The sequence below is a fragment of the Passer domesticus genome, chromosome 3 (assembly GCF_036417665.1).
Source record: "Passer domesticus isolate bPasDom1 chromosome 3, bPasDom1.hap1, whole genome shotgun sequence".
NCBI lineage: Eukaryota > Metazoa > Chordata > Aves > Passeriformes > Passeridae > Passer > Passer domesticus.
In genome coordinates, this window is record NC_087476.1 from 39,741,400 (window position 1) to 39,765,477 (window position 24,078).

Sequence of the window (24,078 nt, forward strand, 5' to 3'; positions counted from 1 at the left end):
GATGTCTTCATGAGCTCCTTAAAGAGTGATGAATAATACCATTCACATTTCTATAATCTACAACCAAACTAGAAAAAAATGGTCAAAAAATATGTTCAAGCAAAAGAGGCAATAAAGAAAAATATAAGTTAAAAAAGCAAAATGTTAATTGAATTATATCCTGATGGAGCTTCAGAGATAATTCTACTTCTATCTGGCTCTGGAAAGACAGTCCACTCTAGCCTTTGATTTTGAAGTTTCTGAAAGTAGAAGATTTCAGATCAAGACCTGGAATTTCAACTCCCAAAGATCAATAGAGATTGGTCTATATCAACCACATCAAACGGATCCTGGTGTGGATTTTCTGTACATCTTATACTTGCCCTCCAATAGCTGTGGATGTACATTTTGAAGAGAGGTCAGCAACAACTTTGCCTTGAAGGAATAATCAATCAGAGATGAATCTTTGCATTTTTGCTTTGTGACTGTGGAAAGGCACCCTCCTCATTCTCTGCTGCCTTGCATTGTGTGAAGTCATCAAAATTTCACCTGTACAGAGCAATGTACAAATGTTCATAAGTGACAAGCACTGATGGAACCTGTTACTTGAAGTAGGTATGAAAACACTGAGTGGGAGGAAGCCTTATAAAGTTTCAAAGATAATATTGTTGCAGACTTTTCCACTTTAATTCATCAGTTTTCATTCCATCCAAGTCAATTATTTGCTCTATGCTGCAACTGTACTAACTTCCAAGGTTTTTTTTTGAGGGCAGGTAAAGTCTTTCTGTCTTATCACCTGAAGTATAGATAAAAGATTATTTATTATCAACTTGAAAATATGAATGATAGCTGATGGTCTGACAAATAATGATAAGGCAGATATTCTTATAATAAACACATTCCCACAGCAGCTAGATTACAGTGACACCAGAAAACCACAGAGCTTTGTTTTCCTCTCAATCCCAAAAGCAACCTCTGCTTTCCAGTGCTAGGGCAGGGTAAGAGGCCACTGCCCAGGACCTCACATAAAAAGCAACTGTACTGTTCCAATGTGAAGCAAAAATATCTCTCACTTTATGCAAACAGAGCAGACCCAAGACCCCAGGAAGGCAGATGCCCCAGGCAGCACAGAGCTGAGAGTGAGCTGGATATTGCTCACTGCTCACCATAGCTATTGCAGAGCCCTGAAAAAAAATCAGCTTTCTTTGCTGCTGCCATCCAGGAGAGGCTGAGAGGTGAAGGCCACTGCTTATGGTGCTCCAGCCTCCATAAAATCTTCAAACCCTGTGCTCTGCCATTGCCTCTTGTCTCAATTGAAACAGCAAGATGGTTTCCCCAGGATTTTTTCCTTGACTCCTCATCCACCTCTGTCCTTTTTCTTCTGTTTCTCATGCTGCTCTGGCAGGAGTAACCCAGAGTCAGTCAAAACCTGAATTGTCTTTTTAGAGCAGCATATTAAATTTTGCCAATAATGCTGAAAATCATTGCACTACCTCTAAAAAAGCATAAGCTCAGAGGCATGACTTACTTCTGTGCAACACAGCACTGAATCCTGCCCTGACCTTAAAGTATGTTCTAAACCCCCTGTCTTCAAGCAGATTAGCTGGGTTTGAGCATACACTTAATTGCTGTCTTGAGCTAGGCTAGATTAAACCTCTAGGTCTGTCAAAACAGAAATATTTTAAAGAGCACATGAAAAAATAATCCAAAAGAGGGACACTGTGAAATTCCATCAGCCAGAATTAATTTTTTTCTTGCTGCATGTAGAAAGTGAACTGGGTCATTCAGCATTCAGCAACTTTTTTTCTTACATGCTTTACCACACACAGCGATTACTTCTCTAGATTTAGATCACAGTCACAGGAGGTTTAGTAATTTAATATTTTAAAATGAAGTGGCACTTCAAATTAAAGGGGCACAAATACTGTTTGAACATGGCAAATGCTGATCATATAATTACATGGCAATTAATTTTCATGTGGTATCTGTGTGATTATGAGATAAATATATGGCTTTTCAGTCTTCCAAACAGCACAGCAGTTTACCAGTTAATTACTTTTATATCTGCTTAGTGTAATTACACTGTAATCCATGAAAGTCTGTACATATTCTGTCATTACTTCTTGTTTACTAATAGCAGCACACAACTGCCTTAGGTCAGATCTCATCCCTTCCTCAGTTTCCTGACACCTTGGCATAGGTGTAGTTCTACAGAGGAAAAGGAATGCAGAAATTCAGGAGGATTTCATGGGTGCTTCACGTCTTACATACAGTGTGCAGTGTGCTTCTGGTTCTGCTAGGATTTCTCGCTCTGCAATATAATGAAATTTCCAAGATCATTGCTAGAATTTGAATTTTTGTATTTTGGACGTAGGACGAAGAGAGGGGCTGAATAGCTTTGCATCCATTCAACTACATTTTTTTCCTGAGTTGCTTTATTTAAATACAACAATACTTAACGTTTTCTGTGCTTCTTCCAAACTTCACATATCACCAGTTCATTAACGTATCTCAGAGTCTCAGACAAAGAAGTAGTTCAGTTGAAGAAAAATACTCTAAATCTCATCAAGCAACTTCTCAATGTTCAAGAGAAAGATCCTCCCACCTGCAGCTGGAAAAGAAGCCAGGGAAGGGCAAGAATGTGCAGTTGTTCTCTGTTCTCACTGGCATTCAAATTTAGCAGGCTGCTGTTGCAGTATGAGAGATTACAATGATGAGCATTATCCCACATGTGATATGAATGGAGAAAAGACATAATAAAACTATAGTAGCTCTATATAACTTGTGCCTTGTGGTTTGAATATCTGCTATAGGCTCAGTCTGTGTGTATTGTTCTTATTGTGCAAATGCAACTGTTTGTCAGGGGGTGAGAAAATGCTGCAAGGCACTTGCATTTACATTTGCATTTACATTTATTTACTGCATCCCCTAATTCACACTCATGCTTAGATATGTAATTTAAACTCCCCTCAGTGACTGACATCTTATCTAGGGCATTGTGCGTTACCACGTTTTAGTAATGTTGCTTAAACGTCATATGGAAAAAAATGGGCTGAAAGACAGCATAACTAACAATGGGAATATTTAATCTATTATTAAATCAAAGGGGTAGTGGTTAGGAGGCCCCAGATTAAAATTTTGAGGACTAGGAGATACCCTACATTATGAAACCCAATGCCAGGAGAACTGACTTTCAACAAGCTATGTGAGAGAAATTGTTTTTTCTAGAGTCATGATTCATAAATCATCTTCAAGGCAAATCATTGTGACTTCTCTGTGGTAGCAGTTTCAACGTCATAAACTGTTCATAATTCTAAAGCAAATGGCAGCTTGCAATGTCTTTTTTAATGGCACAATAATTCTAGATTTTTACTCAGATAATGAATTTTCAATGTATCCAAACTCACAGCATCAGACCTCAGAAAATCCTTGTTATTATGTTTCACTTTCTAAAGTCAACAGTGTTTTGAAAAGTCTTTTAAAATGTTAATTTGTGCACTGGAAGTAAGACATGGTTCACCATCTGTCACAGAGGTTCACTGGTTATATTTGGATCCATTAATAAACTCATAGGTTGCCGATGAGTAAAGGTGAGCCACCCCCCAGTGGAAGCAGCTGGCCCAAATCTTTGTTTTGTTTCATGGCCAAACTATTAAAGTTCATTCTGACTCAGAGATATTGCATAGTATGGAAAAAATAAGTTAGTCACAATCTGCAAAACAACCCGCCCAGATGGATTCCTGTTGGATTGCAGGTCTGGCCATGCCAAGCAAGCAGGATGACACCTTAACTTCCTCTGCCTCTGGAGTTCAACAAGAGCTTCAGGAGACTCAGAGCATTTAAAACCCTCTGAGGGCCTTTGTGGACAACTCTTCTCTTTTTAAGTGTGAAGCATGAGCTAAAAGGTTCAAAGGTGTCAGCATTTCTGACCTTAGCAAGGAATTGACACCACTTGTCTCTCCCTGACTTTTCCTGATTGCATCATTGTTAAGCATTTCTGCTTCCCTCTGTGTTTCTAATTGGTTTGTCTGTTGGAGATATTTACAACAAAAGGAACTGCTTTTCAGCCTAGCATTGTCTGAGCAGCACAAGAGATCTCAGAGATTGCGTTATCGTTACTCAAGCATCAGTTTTCTAGGTGCATTTCAACGGCATTTCTGAAGCTTGAAGAAGAGAGGTAATCTGGAGATGAAAGAAACTAGAGAATCTTCTCAAAACCTTATCCTTTCTCCTTCAGGTCTACTTTAGCATTTTTGTTTAAATCAGGAATACATTCTTTTAAACAAATCACCAGATTGCAGCCATTTACCATACTTTGGTTCACAATGCAAAGCAGACTCAAAACACAGGAACAGGATTTGTTTCACTATGTGTCCAAAACAGGGACTTCTAAATTTAAAGGCACCGACTGACTTCAGTCTGAGGGCTCAATACACTTAACAGACCACAAAAGCACACACGTACACAAAAGTATTTAGATATATTTTAAATTATTCTTTTTTTCTCTTCATGGGAAAGAACATTTCAAAAATTGCTGGAAGCAGAAATAGATCCTCAGCTTCGATTAGTCCATTATTTCAGAGGAATTGTGCTCCAAACTGAAGGAAATCGAAAGCTGAAGTCCATCAGGTAAGTAAGCTGTAAAAAACTCTGCCAAATTTCCAGTGATGGCTATCTGTCAAGAGTAGCTGATGAGATCTATCCCATAGTTTCATTGCAACTTCAGAGAAGACACGATACAGTGTCTCAGAAGTGTTACTGATTCCATATGAAGAATAATGTCTATTAACCTTGTATTTAAAACGTTAAGTATATCTGTCTAGTTTATATTAAACTATTACATTATGAAGCTTTAAAATTTGACTTTTATCACCCTGGAGTTACCGATACTAATCAATCTGTTTAAGTATCTGGAGACCTGTTTTTAGGAAAACTTAAGAGAATCTAGATGAAGGCAACTTGAGGTGAATATCTTATGGATAAGGATTCAGTTTTCTATGATCATGAATGACAAATCAAATTTGGTTTTTCAATGCTAATTTCACATGGTTGGGCATATCATAAGAAATAAGGATCTGCCGTTCCATACCATGCCTGACACTGTAGTGAGAATATCACTAGGATATCTCATTAAATAGATACCTGAAAAGTGTATTGTATTTAGTGCTATTACTAATGAAAAATTCAATAAAAAGACAAACTGAAAATTCATAAAACATCAAACACTTTAGCTTAAAAGAGAATGAGCCAACATATTCTTTGTTGCTCTTCATCATCATTTTGCTTTGTCAGTCTTTAATGGCAATCTGTCACTGACAGTATCTGGCATACAAACACCTACCACACACTTATATGTAAGACTGACTGTGCATGTGCATATATTGGCATGAGTGGGAAAGAATCTTTTACACCAAAAGCCATAGACACTCAGATATATAGGTAATCTGAAGTGATTTGACAAGACTGTAAATAAAGTGTCATTTTCCTTCACAGGAAACAAAGAGTGGGAGAGATCCAGCCTCATAAGTCTCTATCACTACATTTTGTCTTCCTGTGAAATTCTATCAAAGAATGAAGGAAATAATTTCAGCCACTTTCTCATTTGACCTTTACTCACAGAATGCTTTGCAACTGGGAGTAGCCCATCCTCAGAGTTCTCCTCTTTAGGTAGGTACTATGAATTCCTTCCTCTCAAAGCTCTCATGATAATTATCACATTTCCATTAGCATTATTCCACTCTTAATAATCGGTATCTAAGAGTGGGCTTTTCCTTTGCATTGTTTCAGAGCTTCTCAGCTTCATTTTCAGAGGGAGAAGCTTCTGTGATCTTGTCTCTTTGTGTTCATCTGTGTACCTACCCTTGAAAAAATCTCAACTCAGAGGCCAGTTTCTACCGAATTTAACAAAGAGGCAAAAGTTCAAAGATATTCACTTCTGATACGCTTGAGGGTTGGGATGAGGACAAGGTAAGAAGAGGAGACATTTCCCATTTCCACTGCAATGCAACTCATCCTGTATTAGATGTCAAAACAAAGAAGAAAATCCATAGGAAACTGGGACTCTATCCTTATGAGGGAAACTTCTGTCAACAGCAAAATATAACTAATTTCCCTTAACGTGAAGAAGGGATTGTGACAATTTAGTTCTGAGTGCATAAGAAGAGAGGCAAGAGATTATAACCTTTCTTTTCATGGTAATAAAACCTTTGTTGTTCTTGGCCTTCTCTCTGCCTGAGAAGCTCAGCACATGAATTCTACAAAAACCAAGGTCCCTACAGTAAAATTCAAGCTCATCCTGCTCTAGAGAAAGTGAGATTTTATTTTATGAAGATACAGAAATTCAAATATAAAAAAGTGACTGGAAGATATACATGTGAGTTCACTGCTTACTTCTTTTAAGAGTTAACATTTCCTCTTTGTACTAATCAAACAGTGCAAAAAAACCCCTCAATATTTGTGAGTAATTTATCTTAGAGATTAGAAATAAAATTGTATATTGCATTGCTTTACAGTTTATTTTTATATATAAACAAGCATGGCTTAGCTATGAAGTATACAGGTGCCGTGAGAGATCTAGGGATGGGAAAAGCCTCAACAGAAAGGCAGCAAGAGGTCAGAGGGAGCTGAAGGAAAATAAGACTTGGTTCATTCTTCATACCCACATGCAATGACAGTTTATAAGAAGGACTGTGACTGGCTTTACATCATGTGTCAGCTTTTCTGCCTGCTCAATCTTTATTGCTGTCAAATTTTATTGTTCAGATTGACATACAGCTGAACACGACTTTAAAGGGTTAGGGCATTGCATTCAAGTGCAGTTCTAGCTGATTTAAATCAGGAAATTGCAGCACCCCTGATTCCCCAACCTGTTGTCTCCCTAACCCTTACGACTTCCCAAGCTCCAGTAGCACCAGAGGCAAACATGGGAACTGCATGACTGTAGTCAGAAGATGGGATCCTGGCATCCCTACTATGGCCAGTCTGGTGGAGACACTTCCCATGAGCATGTTCAAATACAGCTAAATGCAACAGAAGAGAAGGATGCCCAGCATGTGAGGTCAATATTAGGTACCCAATTATGCTAAACAGTATTCGTGTCCACTGATTATGGTCATAGAATAATTGCTTTCTATCACAGATTTTTTTCAGGGGTGTCTCATTCTTTTCCTGTACAACCAAGACCTTTCTTTAAGAAGCCCCTGCAATAATTGCTCCTTTGTGCTCTCTCTTGGTAGTCACAAGGTCTGGATGAAGGAGTTGTATGCTTTGATTGCCAGCCTCACCCAGACATGATGTAAAAGATGTTTTCCTCAATTTACATAGAACCATCTGTTTCAGTTTGTGCCCCAGTGCCTCTGAGCACCACAGAGTAGAGCCCGGCTTTGCCTTCTAACACTGTCCTGTCAGGTGTTTACACACATTGCCTGGATACATCCCATCCCCCGGCTGACCGGCCCCCATTGGAAAGATCTGGCAATCTCAATCATCTTTGTTGCCTCTTTCTGGACTCTCTCCTGCCTGTCTATTGCACTGTGGAGGCACACCTGGACACAGCACTCCACAGGTAGGTAGAGGGGAAGGATTGCCTCCCTTCTCCTGCTGGCAGTGTGGAGGCTGTTGGCCCTCTTGGGTACAAGAACACATTCCTGCCTCATGTTCCAGCTGTTATCCAGGATCCTTATCCCATCCATGAAGAGCTGATCTCCATCTGGTCAGCTGCCAGCATACACTGGGGCATGGAGCTATTCCTCCCCAGGTGCAGGACCTTACATATCTCATGAAAGGATTAGAATGTAAAAGAATTTAGTGCACAGAATCATTTATAAGGCTGCTTTATGTACCTCAGAATATTATGCACTTGAGAGGGCAGATGCTGTCTGACAACATGTGGGTAATTTTCACACTGTTAAATAAATATGTCTCTTATGTTAGGACTTTTTCTCACCTCTTACCGAAAACTCAGAAATCAGAAGAAATAGCTCAAATATTGCCTGTCCAGTATGAGTTCTATTGTTTTCTTAATGTAAACTCAAAGTGAAAAAAAAAAAAAAGTGGTACTGTGTGACAAAAATCCCAGTTTAGTTACTCAGGTTAAAATGTGAGAATGGATGCAAATTTAATTTAAAAAAATAGATTATTTTTCAATTTTCAAGACTTCCAATTTTACAGGCCTAAAATAACAGATTATTAAACAATTTTACTTTTGCATTTTCCCAGAGTAAAAGGTGTTAGCAGAAGCAGAGATCTGATTCACTAAGATGGTAAGTGCTCTCAGCCCCCACTAAAACGAGCTTTTTATTAGATAGAGTCCCAAATGCTTTACATAAAATACCACAGAGAGAAGCCTAACTCAACTTGCTTTCCATGTGGGAAGACACAGACAGGAGACTGACAGAATATGATACATAGGCATTCATGTGGTGGTTGGTTTGTTGGTTTGGGTTTTTTTCAAAATAAGAATATGGTTTCCTACTGCTTTTTTATTTTCAGGGGAGCTTTAATTTCAACTCTGTTTCCATCTGTGGTTCTTCATTCAGGAGAGATATACTCACAGCCATGGAAATGAGCAGTGTGAAAAGATAATAGATAGGACAATTTAGATGGTATAAAATACCTTGATGCTTTTACAATGAGCCTTGGAAGATCAACTCTCAGTTGAGACAGCAGCTGCTGAGAAAGTGTCATCCTCTCAGGCACTTGGTGTGAAAAGTTTCATGTTCAATCAGCCTTTTAAAACTGTAGACATGGAAAATTTGTTTGTAACCACTCTTGCAGAGTGATGCTTTTGCCATGCAGACCCCCAGCTCCTTCCCTTGTTTCTTCCCCCAGTAATACCCAGTCACTGACCAGGACAAACAGCTCTTCCTGCCTCACTCCTTGGCCTTGGAGAGTTGCAAAAACCATACAGAAAATTCCTAAGTATTGTCCCAGGAGCCTGAATAAAACATTTCCAGGTCTTTCCATGTCAAGACAAACCTGCAGCCAGAAAGGGGAGGTATGAGCCTGGTGGTTTCCCATGAGTCTATGGCTGTCCTTGGATGACCCAACAAGTTCTGAAAACATGAATTCTGATAAAGGATTTTCCTGCAGTTCAGTCCTACATATATGCCCCATGTAGATCCTTTGGTGTCTTTAATAAAATTCATCTATGGCTTTTCCCTTTCCTTTACTGGAGAACTACTCTGTTCACTTTCTTCATATCTTTCTATTTCACAACAACTATAGGGTATATGTTTCACATCTTTATCTGTCTGTCAAATTTAGTTAAAATTGGCCACAGAGATTATGTGTTTTTTTGCGGGGGCAGCCAAGAGCAGCTGACAACTAAGCATTTTCTGTGTGGAATCAGGATAGAAATATCTAAAAATATATAATACTCTCAGGAACCATGAAACTTTACATATGCTAGATGATGGAATTATCTAATTTCTACTTTTTTACAATAAAATTAGAAGAAAATCCAGATGCTCCAATTTCCCATGAAAAAACAACTTCTTTTATTTAATATTTGAAACTTTTGAGTGAAACCTCAATGGCAGGTTCATTTTAAAGGAAGGGGTTTTTTCCTTTCTTATGCCAAACCATGGAAAGCTACCATTGTTAAAAACCTTTGTCCTTTTAGCTTAAGTACTGACCCAGAAGTCAAAACTGCAAATTGCAGTCCACTTACAAAAGCAGAACTGTAGACCGTGCAAATGTTAAGCTTTTTAATCTCTAGAATGTCACACTCCAGCTCAAGTCACTATTCATTAAACAGGAGCTGTTAATGTTATTTGTTGATAGCATGAGTTATCACTATTTGACAGTCATTATCTTGCAGCAAAGCTCTTTGTATTTTTTAGACCCTTTCTCTGTGATTATGTTGTATTAATTTTTTTTTAATGTAAACAGTAGCTCATTTATCATTTGAATTGGGACTTCCCACAGAAGCCTAGTTTCCTATTGAGTTATTGGTTAGGAAGTAAGAGAGATGTAGCAGTTTTGGATGAAATTTGGACTATCTTATTTTTGAAATCGGGTAAAAAACTATATTATCCACCTAGACTGGTATTGCCCTTAACAATGTTTCAAGTATGGTTTGGTCAGTGTGTTTCACTGACCAAAGACTTTTTTTTGCAAAAGTAAGAAGGAAAGGAAGGAAGGCATGACTCCTAATGTCTGCAAAATTCATCCCTTAAGTAGTAGGAGGGAGACAATGTTAAAAAAACAGTTAGCGGGATGATGGAGAAGGCAGAAATAAGATGATCTAAGGTAGTCTGTGACTCAGGTTGCCTTTTCAGTAGGGTTTTGTAGCCTGTGAAGCATCACCTTATAATGCAAAAATAATATAAGCAAAAGTTTGAATTTCTAATCCTTTAGCAAAGCAATTTCTTCTTCCAAATTAATGTCAAAATACTGAGGATTTTTCTCATCAAAAAGTTCATGAAATCCCTGATTCACAAATAGCCTAAATATTGTGTTATGAGTCAGTTTGACATTAAATTGGATTATCTGTCATCCCACATGGTCTCACAGGAGCTGTACCATCTCCAGCTCATAATCTACTTCATAAGCAGTGCTCAGTGTCAGGATTTCATCTTTCACAGCACTCTGACACCCGTGATTCTTCATGTGCTTCAATCAAAGGTTACTATAAGGCACCATGGGAGTTAAAATCCATCTGGGCAACATAGATTTACGGAATGCCAGGAGGCAGGACTCTAACCACCTAATGGACATATGTTATGAAATTTCACTGATAGGAGGACACCCAGGTTAATTCTGAACTGAAGCTACTATTCCAAATTTGACAAAAAGAAGTGATTAGGCATTCCTAATGGATTTTTTAAATCATCTACATAAAAACATGGTTTTATAGAAAATGTATGTTGTGTAGAAGATGGCCTCCTCTAGCTGAAAGAAATAAACCAAAATTTTCTTGTCCACCTCCTGGTATGATGCAAGTTTGTGATGTTAGACTAGCGCAGGAGAATGTGAGATAGTTCTAAAGAATGACAGAACATTTTCCATTTGATTCTTTGTGTAGAGACTTTAGACAAGGCACTGCCTCAGAAAGGCAGGACAGGCATTAATAGCTGGACTATTTTAAAAAGTCAGATGGCAGGATGTCAGGCAATGTCCCTGAAGTATTCTGATGTTTGATAACTCTGTAACAGGAGTCATCTATTTCAGGCTAGATTACAAATTGATTGAAAGCAGCTAATTCATATGAGCAACCCAATTATGTGAGCTACACACAATCACATCAGCAAAGAACTATTACATATCAAAGCATAATAAAATTGAGGGCATGTTGAGAACCAAGGGTCACTAAAGTGTTGCTTTATGCTTTATCACCACTTAACAACAAAGGCAAAGAAAGATAATCTTCTAATCAAAGTCCAATATGAAAGTCAAGATGAGAGGTCTTTTTATGCTCTTTGATACTTTTCCTATGCAGTTGTTTTTTAAACACCAGATTTCTTTCCCAAAAATGAATATACTTTACAGGATCCTTTTCCTGCTTGTTGTAGGGTTTTTTTTGTTTAGGTTTTTCTCCCTGTTGTTTTTGAAAATGTGGATGAGAACATGAAAGAATCATGTCTCTTTCCTTACGCAGCAGTCTGTTCTAAGCAATTTCACCCTTTACTGCATCACGTTTCCTATTTGATCTAATGAAGTAGCTCATCATTTCTTAATCATCCCTCTTGCCTTTGCTGTTATGAAAAGGTTGGAACGAGATGCAGGTGAGAGAGAATTAAATGATAAGAGTATACTTAATGTCCCTTGGTGTGGCTAGAATGAGAATAAGCCTTGTCAAACAAATAAGATTTCATTTTTGTTGAAATTACAGGTTTGATTGATGAAGATAACTGCACAAATATAATTGAATAGCTAAGCATTGACAATCTGACATACCAATTTAAAAATTAGCTGTATTTATGAGCAATGAATTAATCATCCAACCAATAAACCTTCAAAAGTCAGTGGAGAACATTGCTTAGCACTTCTTCTAAAACAGACTAGGAAATGGTTTCCTGTCCATGGTAAACACAATAAAGTGCAAAAAGCATTAACATTTTGTGGTAAAAAATGTTACAAAATTAAAACATCTCAGAGCATATTGTCTTTCTCCCTCAGAGAATATTTAAATCTATACATAAAACAAGAAACAGATATTGAGACCATTTTGAGAATGACTGCAGTAAGGTAAGAGACTGCATTTGAGATATGGGTAATTTGGGTTGAAATCCAATTTTAACCTGAATAAAAGAGAATGATCTGCACTTAGATGCTCCCAATTCCTAAGAGGTGGATTTATCAATACTCTGGAATGCAATTCTTCAATTTTCGTTACATATTCCTGAATCTGTGAAACCTCTCTAATACTTAACAAAATCAGCACTTATATATTAAAGGACTTTTAATTCCAACATATTGGTATAATCCAGTGAGAAAGATCTTTAAAAATACTGGCCCATGACTGTCTTCTATGGAAATTTGTTAGGGCATGACAGTACAGCTGACACTAATCAGTATCTTCTTCAGTGATATGGAAATAACATAAACCTACTGCTGATAAAATTGTATCAACTGATGCAAAGATGAGTGGAAGGCTAAATAATGGTGATGAAACACCATCATGGTTGGTAAACTGCTCAGCAAACTGAGTCCATTCAGGCAGGATACATTACACTAAAATATGTATGAAGCACAATATAAGAAGTGCAGAAAGAGGGATTCTTCTGTGGCCACAGAAGCTGTGAACAGGGCTTAGGATTCCCACTGAGTTAACTACTTCAGCTGAGGATGGATGCAGGCCCTGCTCAGAATGCAGATGACTCTTTCAGGCTGTATATGTGTTTCTGAATAATGATAATTACTAAAGATGTCTCAGAACAGAAAAATTGAGTTATTCAAATTGGAAAAAAGTCTTACATTTGTAATTATATCAACAGAGGGGTATAAGTGCATTCATCTTCCCTCACTTTCTTCAAGTGAGCATTTAATAGCTTCAAGAGAAATAATGTTTCAGCCCAACAATTTTCTATGTTTTCTTAGTAACATTTTCTTCTGTGTTCTTGTTGCCAGATGAAGAGCTGTCTGCACACCTGCTGGGTTAACACAATGCTTATTCTCCAAAAACCACTGGCCTATGGAACCACACAATGCTTATTCTGTTGAATCATGTTAAAAATTAACCAAAAAGAAGAATGGAAAATAACCAGCTCAGTTATGCCAAATTTTCACCTGTTCACCAAGCAGCCAAATATGACTTTGGTGCCACTGACCACCAGGGACCATGAAAGAGACCCCAGGACAGAAGAATGTATGCAGAAAGGGAAGGGAATAAATGTTGAAAATTTTGGGGAAATTATCATCAAATATATGTTTATTCCAGGAAAATCAATGAATATGTGTGCAAAATATAGTATAAAAACAAAAGCTTTTTTCTGTACTCAGTAAGCATGATATTTTGGAGAACATATCCCCTCCTGCATCCAGATAAATAAAGAATGCCTATTGCTTCTTAATGTTACATTGGTGTTAAGGAGTTTTATTTTTAATGATTTTTGGTAACAATCTCATCTTTGATGAGATTCCATGGGAACAAGTTATCAGCCTTCAACACTTCCAACAAAATGAAATTTAGCCTCTGGCACTAAGAAAGCTTGGATTCCTGTGAACTTTTAAGCTACATCTTAGACTTCTGGTGTGTAAAAAAAAAAAAAAAAACCAAAACAAAATGAAACAAACAAAACAGAACAAAACAAACCAAACAAAAATAAACAAACAACACCCCCCCACAAAAATAACAAAAAAAAAAAAAACCAAAAAAAAAAAAAAAAAAAACAGAAATAACACAACCCACTAACTCCAACTAGAAATTCAAGCCCCTTCCCACCTGGATTGGCTGGTGGCTCCAATGGATATGTTCCTAGTGGTGATTTTGCTTCAGGTTTTACACATGCAAGGCACTTTCCTACACTTTCCATCTGTTTTCAAGAAACTAGAGAACTGGCCTGCAGTTTAGGCAAGCAAATTGAAGCTTGTCATTTGAACCTCAGTTTTAGATAACTGGTGATCTTGTTTCCATGCCCTAGCACAATAACCACTGAATAGAAGGCAGTAGATGTTTCTGAAGGCCTTCAGAAGTTATTGTCTACCTTAATTCTGTGCCTAAACTACAATCATCAAGATCTCTCTTCAAGGAGATCTCTAAAGCACCCACTTCTCTGCCTTAACTGTACAGGGAATTTAGCCAGATGCTTTAACACTTCTTTGCTAGGAGTGGAAGAATAAACACATTATGAGTTTTCAGTTAAATGGTAGTCAGCTGTAGCAGGTGTATGAAAAATTACAATAGAAGAGCAGAATCATGAAGTCTGTATTAGCACTGAAACATGAATGTATCATATGATCCCAAGTATTTCTTTCCATAGCAAGCCTAAAATGTTTTATTATTAATTACTCTTTCATTTTTATCTCTAAAAAACAAGCTTCAGCATATTTTAAGCAAGCTGACATCCAAAATTTTAGAACAAATTTCTATTGTAAGGAAAATTGTGTGGGAAGGTTTTCCCAAAATCTAATATTTTTTTTTACATGAGATTATTGTCAATTTCTTTATATGTCTAGAGAGCAGGGCTTTATAAATATCAACACTACTTCATCACATTTTTAAAGCCAATACTACCATTATTGCTGAGAGGCTATTGCAGCTTGATGAACTGTCCAGCAAGAATCTAACTGATCACTGAACTGGGCTTAAATATGTCAGAAGAATTGCTGACAGCAAAGCCTGGGTACTGAGAACATATAGATCTGCTAGACATGCATTCTGTTCATTATACAGCTCCACATTTTCATTTAGTATACGTAGAGAATTTCTTATCCTTGGGCTACCTGCAGTTTAGGATTTGACTTGGATTTGTTTCCTTCTTTCGTCTGTGCATTAGCCCAAAGCACAGTGTTTTTTCTTCCTGAATTTTTGATGCTCTTTCCAGCATGCTAGCCTATGAGGGTTATTTTCTCCATTATTCAATCTTTGTCCTATTCCTTGTCTTCCTTTAGCTTGATACACTTGTTCCAAATGGATAGCTGTTTTACTTCAGTGCTCTCGCTGAAATTCAATAGGAGATATCTTTATAGAGATAAAGCTGTTGCTCTCATAAATCTCCCTAGCAAACTGGATTCGCATAGTCCATGAGAGATTCAGCCTTTGATTAGGGATTTCTTTCTCTGATATCATATAGGAATATACAAATTCTTAACCATGCACGTTTTTGAACATTTTTTGATGTGCAGTTTTTGTCTCAGAACTCATCAAATTGCTCTCTCCTGTGTTCATATAGCATTTCTAACAATGACGTCCCACTTCTTTGTTTACTTCTTTTGTCTCATCAAAATATTTAAATATATTATCTCAATTTTTTAAAATCTTTATCACAGGGAGATCTGTATGCATCCATCTCTTTCATCCACTGCTTTTACACAAAGACATTTGTATCTACGGTTCAGCCTAAAGCTGTGTGATTTTTTTTTCCCCCTCTGGACTGTAGTGTTCAGCAATTTATCAGTGTCTTCCTAAGCATGAACATCAGACAACTGAATATTGCTACTGTTTTCTTGCATCACCTGTTAAGTAATACATAAGAAGATTCTTTTTTCTTATGTTTTTTTCTTATGGCCCATTGCCTCTTTATTAAGACTTAGATGTATTCTACAACAGTAGCCAGCATTCTAGGCACATGCTGTCTTCTCACTCCCCTTTCCTTTTGCAGGCTGTATGGTTTCTTTCTCCAATGCCTTTCCAGAATTTGCAATTATTGCAAAGTTTGCTAGAGGGTAAACAAGCAAGCAGCAGCATTGGCAGTGTTCAGTAGCTTTAGTTCTTCTTATGGACCAATAATTTATTAATTCCCTTTGCATTCTCAGTACGTGACTTCTTTTCTGTAGCAGCAGCTGAATGGCAGCTGACAGGGAAGAAAAAGTCAATTAAACTTTCTGGAAATGTTAAAAATGCATTTGGAAGTGTGAATCTCGAAAAAAGTTAAATTTATGATATAAGGAGAAAATCAGTCTCGGTATCATTTAGTGGATATAAAATTTCTCTTGCTATTTCTGTACTTGGAACACAGATAACATGGATGGATTCATAAAATAACTCAAAAATAGTAGAAATATAAGAATACAATGATTTATAATTACACCATACACTAGTGTGGTTTTATATGTAAGGTAATTAACTTCTATGAGCGTTTGAAACTCATATGACTCTTTGAAACCATCAACACTTCGAACCTTTACTGTTCATAGCATTAACTAACAAGTGAAAAGTACTGCAGGGCACTGCAAATAAGTGTAAAACATCTTTAATACATTCTCAGTCCCTGTCTCAAGCTGACAAAACAAAGTGTATCTCAGATACCTGAAGAAAATAAATGGTAATCACAAATAATTAATAGTATAAAACCACAGTTGTACCTGTGGAAAATGAAAGCAAGTAAAATAAGGAGAATTGACCAGAAACAGCGCTGTTTTTTTCACAGGTAGGATTTAATTTGAGTTCATTAAATGGTACTCACAGTTAGGAGGAACATGGAATTCCCAGTTGGTTAGTGATGTTTCATTGAATGAAATTAAATGTAACAATGACCATCAATTCCCAGTTGGTTCGTGATGTTTCATTGTAACAAGCAATCACATGTGCAAATCACAGCTTCATCACACCAGTGCCCTTTCTCAGGTTGATGCTGCTCATTTGGCTGTGAGGCAGCAATGCAGCCTCTAAGCTGCTCACTGAACTTTGAAAACAGTAATCCAGCACATCAGCTCCTCAGGTGGGACAAGCCACTGAGGGTCCTTCTCTGTGATTCTGTTTTCAAACCAGGGGCTGGAAGCCCTGAAACACTTTCATGTCCAGAAGTGGTTTGTTTCATTAAAAAATGCTAGGTTTCTTTTCCACACCTGAGCTTTACACACTTCCTTGACTGAAGATCAATGAGGGAAAGGCAAAAAAATCCCTTCTTTCTTTCTATCTCTGTTCTCCTTAGGTTTGCTCAATGATATTTTTTGTTCTCTAAGTGAAACCACAACAGTGACCTTTCTTCAACAAGGACCACCAAATTATTGGCACTGGTGACAGAAATAGAGCCTGAGATTTAGGTTTTGGAATAAAATCAAGATTTATTATTTGTTCTGTTTCTCTTTACTCCATTTTTTATCATAAAATTGTCACAATAATGCGTTTTTCCTTGAAAATATTGTGTTTTGCCTCCAGCAACCTACAAATCACAAACACAGATTGCCAAGGATGTTACTATTTTTCTTTTTTTCCCTCAGAACCCAACTTTTTGTCTGATATTCTTTCCTCAAAAGAAATTATCTTCTAGCAAGTGTGGTATGTATTTATTCTGAGTTAATATGATTCTGTTGTGCACTTTGCCCATGACTGATTTTCTGCTTTGTTGACTGTGGGTTTTATGTCTTTTTAGGATTCCTGAAAGCTGATGAAAGCATTAGAACTTTTTCATAACCACAGATTCTGGTGGTGTAAATTCTATTGAGACTCTCATAGCCAGCATTTTCTGTTCCTTGTTGGCAGACCCTCAGAGATGAGTGGCTATTAGCCACTGTACAATGAGCCTGAAGTGGAATTCAGGTTGTCAGAACCCACATCTCTACACTTACAAAGCTGAAGTCTTAAGGAGTATCTTCTTTCTGTCTGAATTGAAAGGACTTTTTACTTAAACACAATAGGAAGCACCCTTCAGAGTTAGCTTTACATATGCCAGGAGCCTTCACCAAATTATATACTTTTCAAGCTTCTAAGGGAAATTAGCAAGGAGCCATAGACCTTTTTCTCTCTTCTGTATTGCCATACGCTACTGGATAGCAGAAACAGGACTCCAGCCAGCTGGTTTTTTGTTTTGGCCTTATGTGTGTCCGTTTTGTGAGCTACCTCTATACTTGGGCAAGCTTTTAGCTTTTTAAAGCTTTCAGTACATGAATGATGATAAAGCTATTCTGGCTACTGACTAGGTAATATTCTGGACAGGATTTGCTAAGGGAGAGAAACAATGGGTAAATCTTCACAGAGGAGTGCTACTTCTATCAGCTGTACCAAGAATAGGATGACCAATCCTATTCTTGATAGAAAGCCTGTGACCTTTTGTCAGTATTTTTCACTTTTCATTCCTTGGTTGCTGAAACAGAAGAAAGTAACCAAAAGAGTTTAAATTAATGAGAGGACACAGGAAAACTGAATAGTTGTGATAACATTAGCTAAATTAATAGGATCTGCAAGACTTGTCACACATAGTGGAAATTCCTTATTTCTTGTCACACTCAATCATCTTTGTAGCCCATCACTGGACTCTCCAGCCTGCCCGTGTCTCACTTCTGGGGGCAAGGCCAGAACTGGACACAGCACTATAGATGTAGCCTCATCAGTGCTCAGCGAAGGGAAGAATCACCTCCCCTTGACCTGCTGGCAATCTTCAGCCTCCTGCAGCACAGGATGCCAACAGCTTTCTTCCATGCCAATATTGGAAATGTAAGAAGGGAATAAAACCCTTGTCTTTTCTCCATGGAATACAAAGTGCTAGGTACCTAAATCTTCTTATGAAAAAAATGAAGCATTAAGGAAAAACAGCTCATCAGTGGTCATTACAAGTGAATTAATCTTCTTTATAACACCCATAAATATTGTTAATGCATTAGTGTTTCACACATTGAACTCAGAGATGAGAAAATATAAATCAGTAATATATCCAGTATTTCCCAAACACCTCATAACAAAAAAATAAAAAAGCCTGTGTACCTTACAAAAATTGTGAGACTCTCCACATCCTACGGAGTTGAGAGACACATGTAAGGTTATTTGCAGCAGGCAGCAGGTGGTAGGAGGAATTGTTAGTAAATTCAGTTCTCAAAGGACGATTCTCCAGTGCTCATAAGCCATCTGCCATCAAAAGCAGACCAGTTTGCTCCTCCACACACAATATGAACTGCAGAAGTGTTCTGAGGTGAGGTACCACATAGGTGAGAAGGGTACACTTTTACTCCACTTGAGGGGAACACATCCCAGTCCCCCAGCAATGCCATACAGTTATCCATTTTCCACTTCATCTGAGGCCTCATGCTGTTTCTGCCTGTTACACTCCCTTGATTATTTTCATATTCCCTTCCATATTTCCATTACATGTCCTAATTGAGAATTCCTCTCTTCTTTTTCAGTGTTTTTTTGTTGTGTTTGTGCATCTGATGAAGCATACAGATGCAGCAAGCAAAGATCTGTCTCTTCACTTTGGCTATAAGCACATAGCAAAGGTCTGGAATTTAAAAGAAACTAAACTTAACTAGAAACTCCTGCATGCATTTCACATATATCCATAGTAACAGAACTCACAGCAGACTTTTTCACTTGGCCAGCCACCCTGACAGTGGTTGCTATGGATGTTTTGATGGTTTCTTTGCAATTAAAAGGTTTTGTAGAAATTGATGTTTCTGACAGTATATTGTTTCTCTGAGGTGAATTTCACATTTGACTACCAGCTATTCCAGCATTCTACACATACACACATACAAATCAAACAGCAGAAGAAGTCTGTGTCATTCAGGATGTTTCCAGTGCACAGTTAATGAAAACACTCCATAGGCAGATAATAACAAAAAAGTGAGTATGGGCAGTCTAGTTCAATGTAATTGCAATCCATCACTACGATCACTGTCTGCCTGACAACAAGGCATCACTCAGCCTTGCAGCAGGCCAGAACCTAAACCATGCCTTTGAAAATGAGAAGGAAACAAAACAAAGCAAATTAATAGCATCTGATATTTTCACATTATTATATAGCACAATTTTGTGGCTTTTCATTCCAGTGCAGGAATTAAACTGGAGAATGCTAGGTCCAAGTGACATGTTTCAGATTTGAAGCACTTATAGATGAAAACCAGCCTATATGGTTTTAGGATAAAATGAATTACTCCAAAGATGCAGAATACAATCATTAAACAGTTGGAATACTCACAGATTAAATAAAATTTGACTTTACAGGAGAGATACCTTTTATTACTTCAAATTTCATTTGATTTTATTCACCTCTTTCTATGTGGTCTTTTAAAATTACATAAGCAATTAATTTAAAACAGATTAAAAAATTAATTATTCAATCAAACAAATCTTCCACATTTTTCTTCTCTCTAATAAGTTCTTTATACTGTATGTGTTTCAGCTCAAGAGCATAAGAATAACTTGGAATTCAAGCTTTATCTCACTTAAATGTCAGGAAAAAAATTATTTAAATAATAAATAAATAAAAATTATTACCATTTAAAGATATGCAAAAATCAACAAGCAGTCATGCATGCTATTATGCAAATCAGAATATTTCCTCCTCATTTATATTTTATCATCCATTAATAGCTAGAAACATATTATGGATATTCTGGACACAAAATACATTTTAGTACCTGCAATTTCATCATCACTTGTGGTCATAGACTAAAAATGAAGACAGAATATGGGAAGAAAAATTGCTTTGAGGAATCATTCAAACTGGTTATTATGTGGGTTAGCTAATTAAGTGCTAAGCAGGAGTGCAAGGTAGTGGCCTACTGATTGGCTTTGGACATCAGTTAGTGCTGCCTCTGGTCAGCTCTTCAGGGATGACTGAGTAGCTAGAGAGTACAAGACAGTCATTTGGAAACACTCCTGTTGAACGGAGATGTAAAAAGCAATGAGTTAGATTATATGACACAAAGAAATCTGGAAAGATTAGAAATCTGTGCCAAAACTCTATGGAGCAAAATGAGCTTCTTAAAAAAAAACAAAAAAAAACTTAACCAAATAAACCTGAGGAAATCCAATTAAAAACAGAAATACTCAGTCTGGTGGGGAAGCGTAGGTAAAATTAATGATAAAGAAGTCCCAGGGGCAAAATCTGAAAGTGAATGAGACAGGATTTGGCAGTGTGATATGGCTGCAAGACCAATTGTGCTGGGGCTACAGAGCTGGTGAAGGGCCTTGAGGGGCAGCTGTATGAGGAGCAGCTGAGGTCACTTGGTCTGCTCACCCTGGAGAAGTGAGGACTGAAGGGAGACCTCATCTCAGTCTACAAGTTCCTCAGGAGGGGAAAAGGAGGGGCAGGCACTGATCTCTTCTCTGTGGTGACCATGACAGGACTGAGGGAATGGCCTGAAGCTGTGTCAGGGGAGGTTTAGGTTGGATATTAGGATAAGGTTCTTTCCCCAGAGGGTGGCTGGGCACTGGAACAGGCTCCCCAGGAAATGGTCACAGCACCAGCCTGAGACAGTTCAAGAAGTGTTTGGACAATGCTCTCAGGCACATGGGGTGACTTTTAGGGCGGGTTCTGTTCACAGTGAGGAGTTGGACTTTGATGATTCCAATGGGTGCTTTTCAGCTGTGATATTCTGTGATTCTGTGCTTTTGTGATCTATTTTCTGAAAATTTTTAAGAAACTGGAGTCATTGTACATATGATCTACAAATATGATCTAATTAATATTTCAGACCATGAGAAATTAATAGCACCATATACATTGCTATATGAACATAATTAGTACAATTATAGTTTTCCATATTCTTATAGAAATCAGGGATTTGCATCAATTTTTATAACTAATACCTTTATATTACCAGAAGAGAAAGACTATAGATAATTCAAATGCATGAAGTTGTACTGATCTTTGGGAAAAGTTGAGGATCAAAATCAATGTAGAGAAAGCTAAATCCTCTTTTGCCAATTTACTTAAAATTATAATAGCAATGTGTGTAAAAAGTATTTCATTAATATTCTCCAATAAGTTTAAATAAAGAAGCAATCTTTCCTGAATGAAACAACTGCTAATCAAAAGCAGCCTAGGTTTGCATCTTCAGGCACTGCATGAAATTCACAGTGTAAATCCTTGCTATCAAGTGAATGAGTATACCATAATGACATGGAACTTTCATTACAACATTGAAACATTTTACAACAGAAAACAATATACAGTTGTAATTTGCCTCCCTGAACAATGACTCAATACACAGCAAGTTTTCTGTGATTTATATCTATTTTCTGATGAAATCACAACTAATACTGAAAGTACCACAGCAAATATTCTCTTGATGAAAGCTTCAGATTGTCTCTTTCTCAACTGCTCAATCCATCTTATAAATAATCTTTGAGACAATAAAGGGCACAGACATATGTGTCTTCTGCTGTTAGATTTTATTTTCAGTGGAGAATTGTTAGTGAAGATGATTTCAGGATGTAACATGAAGGAAAAATACACAGCATTCCCAATTTCCAGTTACAAAACTCCAGGCTTCTATTGTATTCCTTAAGCTAGCCTTCTTCAGCTAATCACTAAAATATTTTTCCATATTTTCCTGCACCTGTCCATAAAGAAAAATGAACACTGTCTCATCATAGCTGAGAAATTGAACAGTGTATAGTACCTGCAAGAATCTACAGAATTCAGGAAAAAAAAACCTTCTTGCTCAAAATAATCACCTCTGCCAGGAAGCTTATACCACCTGGGGGGAATAACGTGCATGAAAATATGCAGGCATCTGAACAAGTTATGCAAGCATAGGCATGGTGAAATGACACCTGATTAATAAGGCACCTGACAATTGTTGAAATGCTGGCTTCCTTATGACTATGGAAGCAGAATACTGAACTTTCAGACAGGAAGATTGTATTTTTGAAGGAATCTGAAGAGATAGGGAAGAGATAAGGAAGAGTGGCAGGAAAAAGGTGAAATATTCTTTCTTTTAATTACCAATATTCTCTTAAGAGTTTTGAACAAAAGAAGATAAAACATAAATGAAACTATACCCTCCCTTCAGTAGTCTTTACAGAATTTTATTCCTACCAATGACTTTAATGATTGGTTAAAAGGAAAATTTCTACAATTATGCCATCTATCACTGCCAACAGTCACAGTCCACAATTCTCTTACAAGCTTGAAAGTATTCAAGCCATTTAAATAAAATATCATATTCCAGTTCATTATGTAGTAAAAGAAAATTCAAATACTATCAATAAGGGCCTAACTAGAGAAGACAGAGTTATAGGCCATTATTTCTACTCAATTCAAAAGAGAAAAAAATATTTGTGTGGTTATTTACTCTATCAAAAGCTCCTCCCCACATGTGAAATTGAAAATATCATAGATTCAAATTCATGGATACTTAATTTGGTTCTGTAATGACAGCTCTACAAGACTGGACTTTCCTATGGATGTGCATGTAACTTGCTGAGAGTTAAATTAAAAGTGCTATTAGCAGCAATAGAAAACTACTCATAAACAGATGAATAAATCTAGCAAGAACAGTCTTTTTATTGTAAGAAAAATTATTTTGCATACTTCTCTATCCATATATCAATGTAGCAAGTAGTGTTAATATTATTCAAAAAGCAGTATCACTTGACTCAACTCAAAGATGGTCCTTATAACCAAGTGTTGCAACATGATAGCCTCAAAACTGACTGATTTAAGGACCTGGCTGGAGTGGTCAAGGGCTCCCAAAACTCCCAAGTGAATTACTGGTTTTCATATAGAATGCAGACCATTGTGGAATTCAAAGACAGCTTTGCCTGAAGAGCAAAAATGCCAACCTAAACAGAAACCTATGTTTCTCTCTCAAATGTTCCTTTATCAGTCAGTTTTATTAACATACAATGTTGTCATAGTGCAACAGAAATAACATTTAAAATTTAAGTAACACCTTCAAAGAATTAAAAAAACTCCAAAAGATAATAAGATGGTCTGTGACAAGGCTGGAGAAAGAAATTGTGAATACATGTAAAATCCACACTTGGAGACACTGCACACTGGGAAAAAGTACACACACTAGCTAACTGGTAGGGTAGATTAACAAGTTGGTACACATTAAAAAAAATACAGCATACCCAGTTCCAGGTTCCAGGGGCTGAGAAAGAAAAGCGTGATCTACAAAAAGACCTCTGTACTCAGAAATTTTTTTATGGACAAGGGTTGAGTTTCCTTGCCTATAAACTTCCTCTGTTCTTAGAGTTATGCTCGGAGTTAAGACAAAAAAGAAAACTCAAAGTTTTGTTGACAAGAAAAGGATCCTACATTTGAA

General features: G+C 37.1%; 1 protein-coding gene across 6 annotated transcripts in view; it reads left to right on the forward strand.

Moving 5' to 3' along the window:
• FUT9 (fucosyltransferase 9) overlaps positions 1–13,515 on the forward strand; it is a 149,314-nt gene extending 135,799 nt beyond the window's left edge. The window contains exons 3-7 of one of the 6 annotated variants that reach the window (XR_010358481.1): positions 4,498–4,608; positions 5,473–5,646; positions 8,197–8,240; positions 12,100–12,168; positions 13,051–13,515. The gene's annotated coding sequence lies outside the window, so the exon portion shown is untranslated. The other 5 variants (XR_010358479.1, XR_010358480.1, XR_010358477.1 and 2 more) reach the window with 5 other exon arrangements.
• Positions 13,516–24,078: the final 10,563 nt, after the last annotated feature.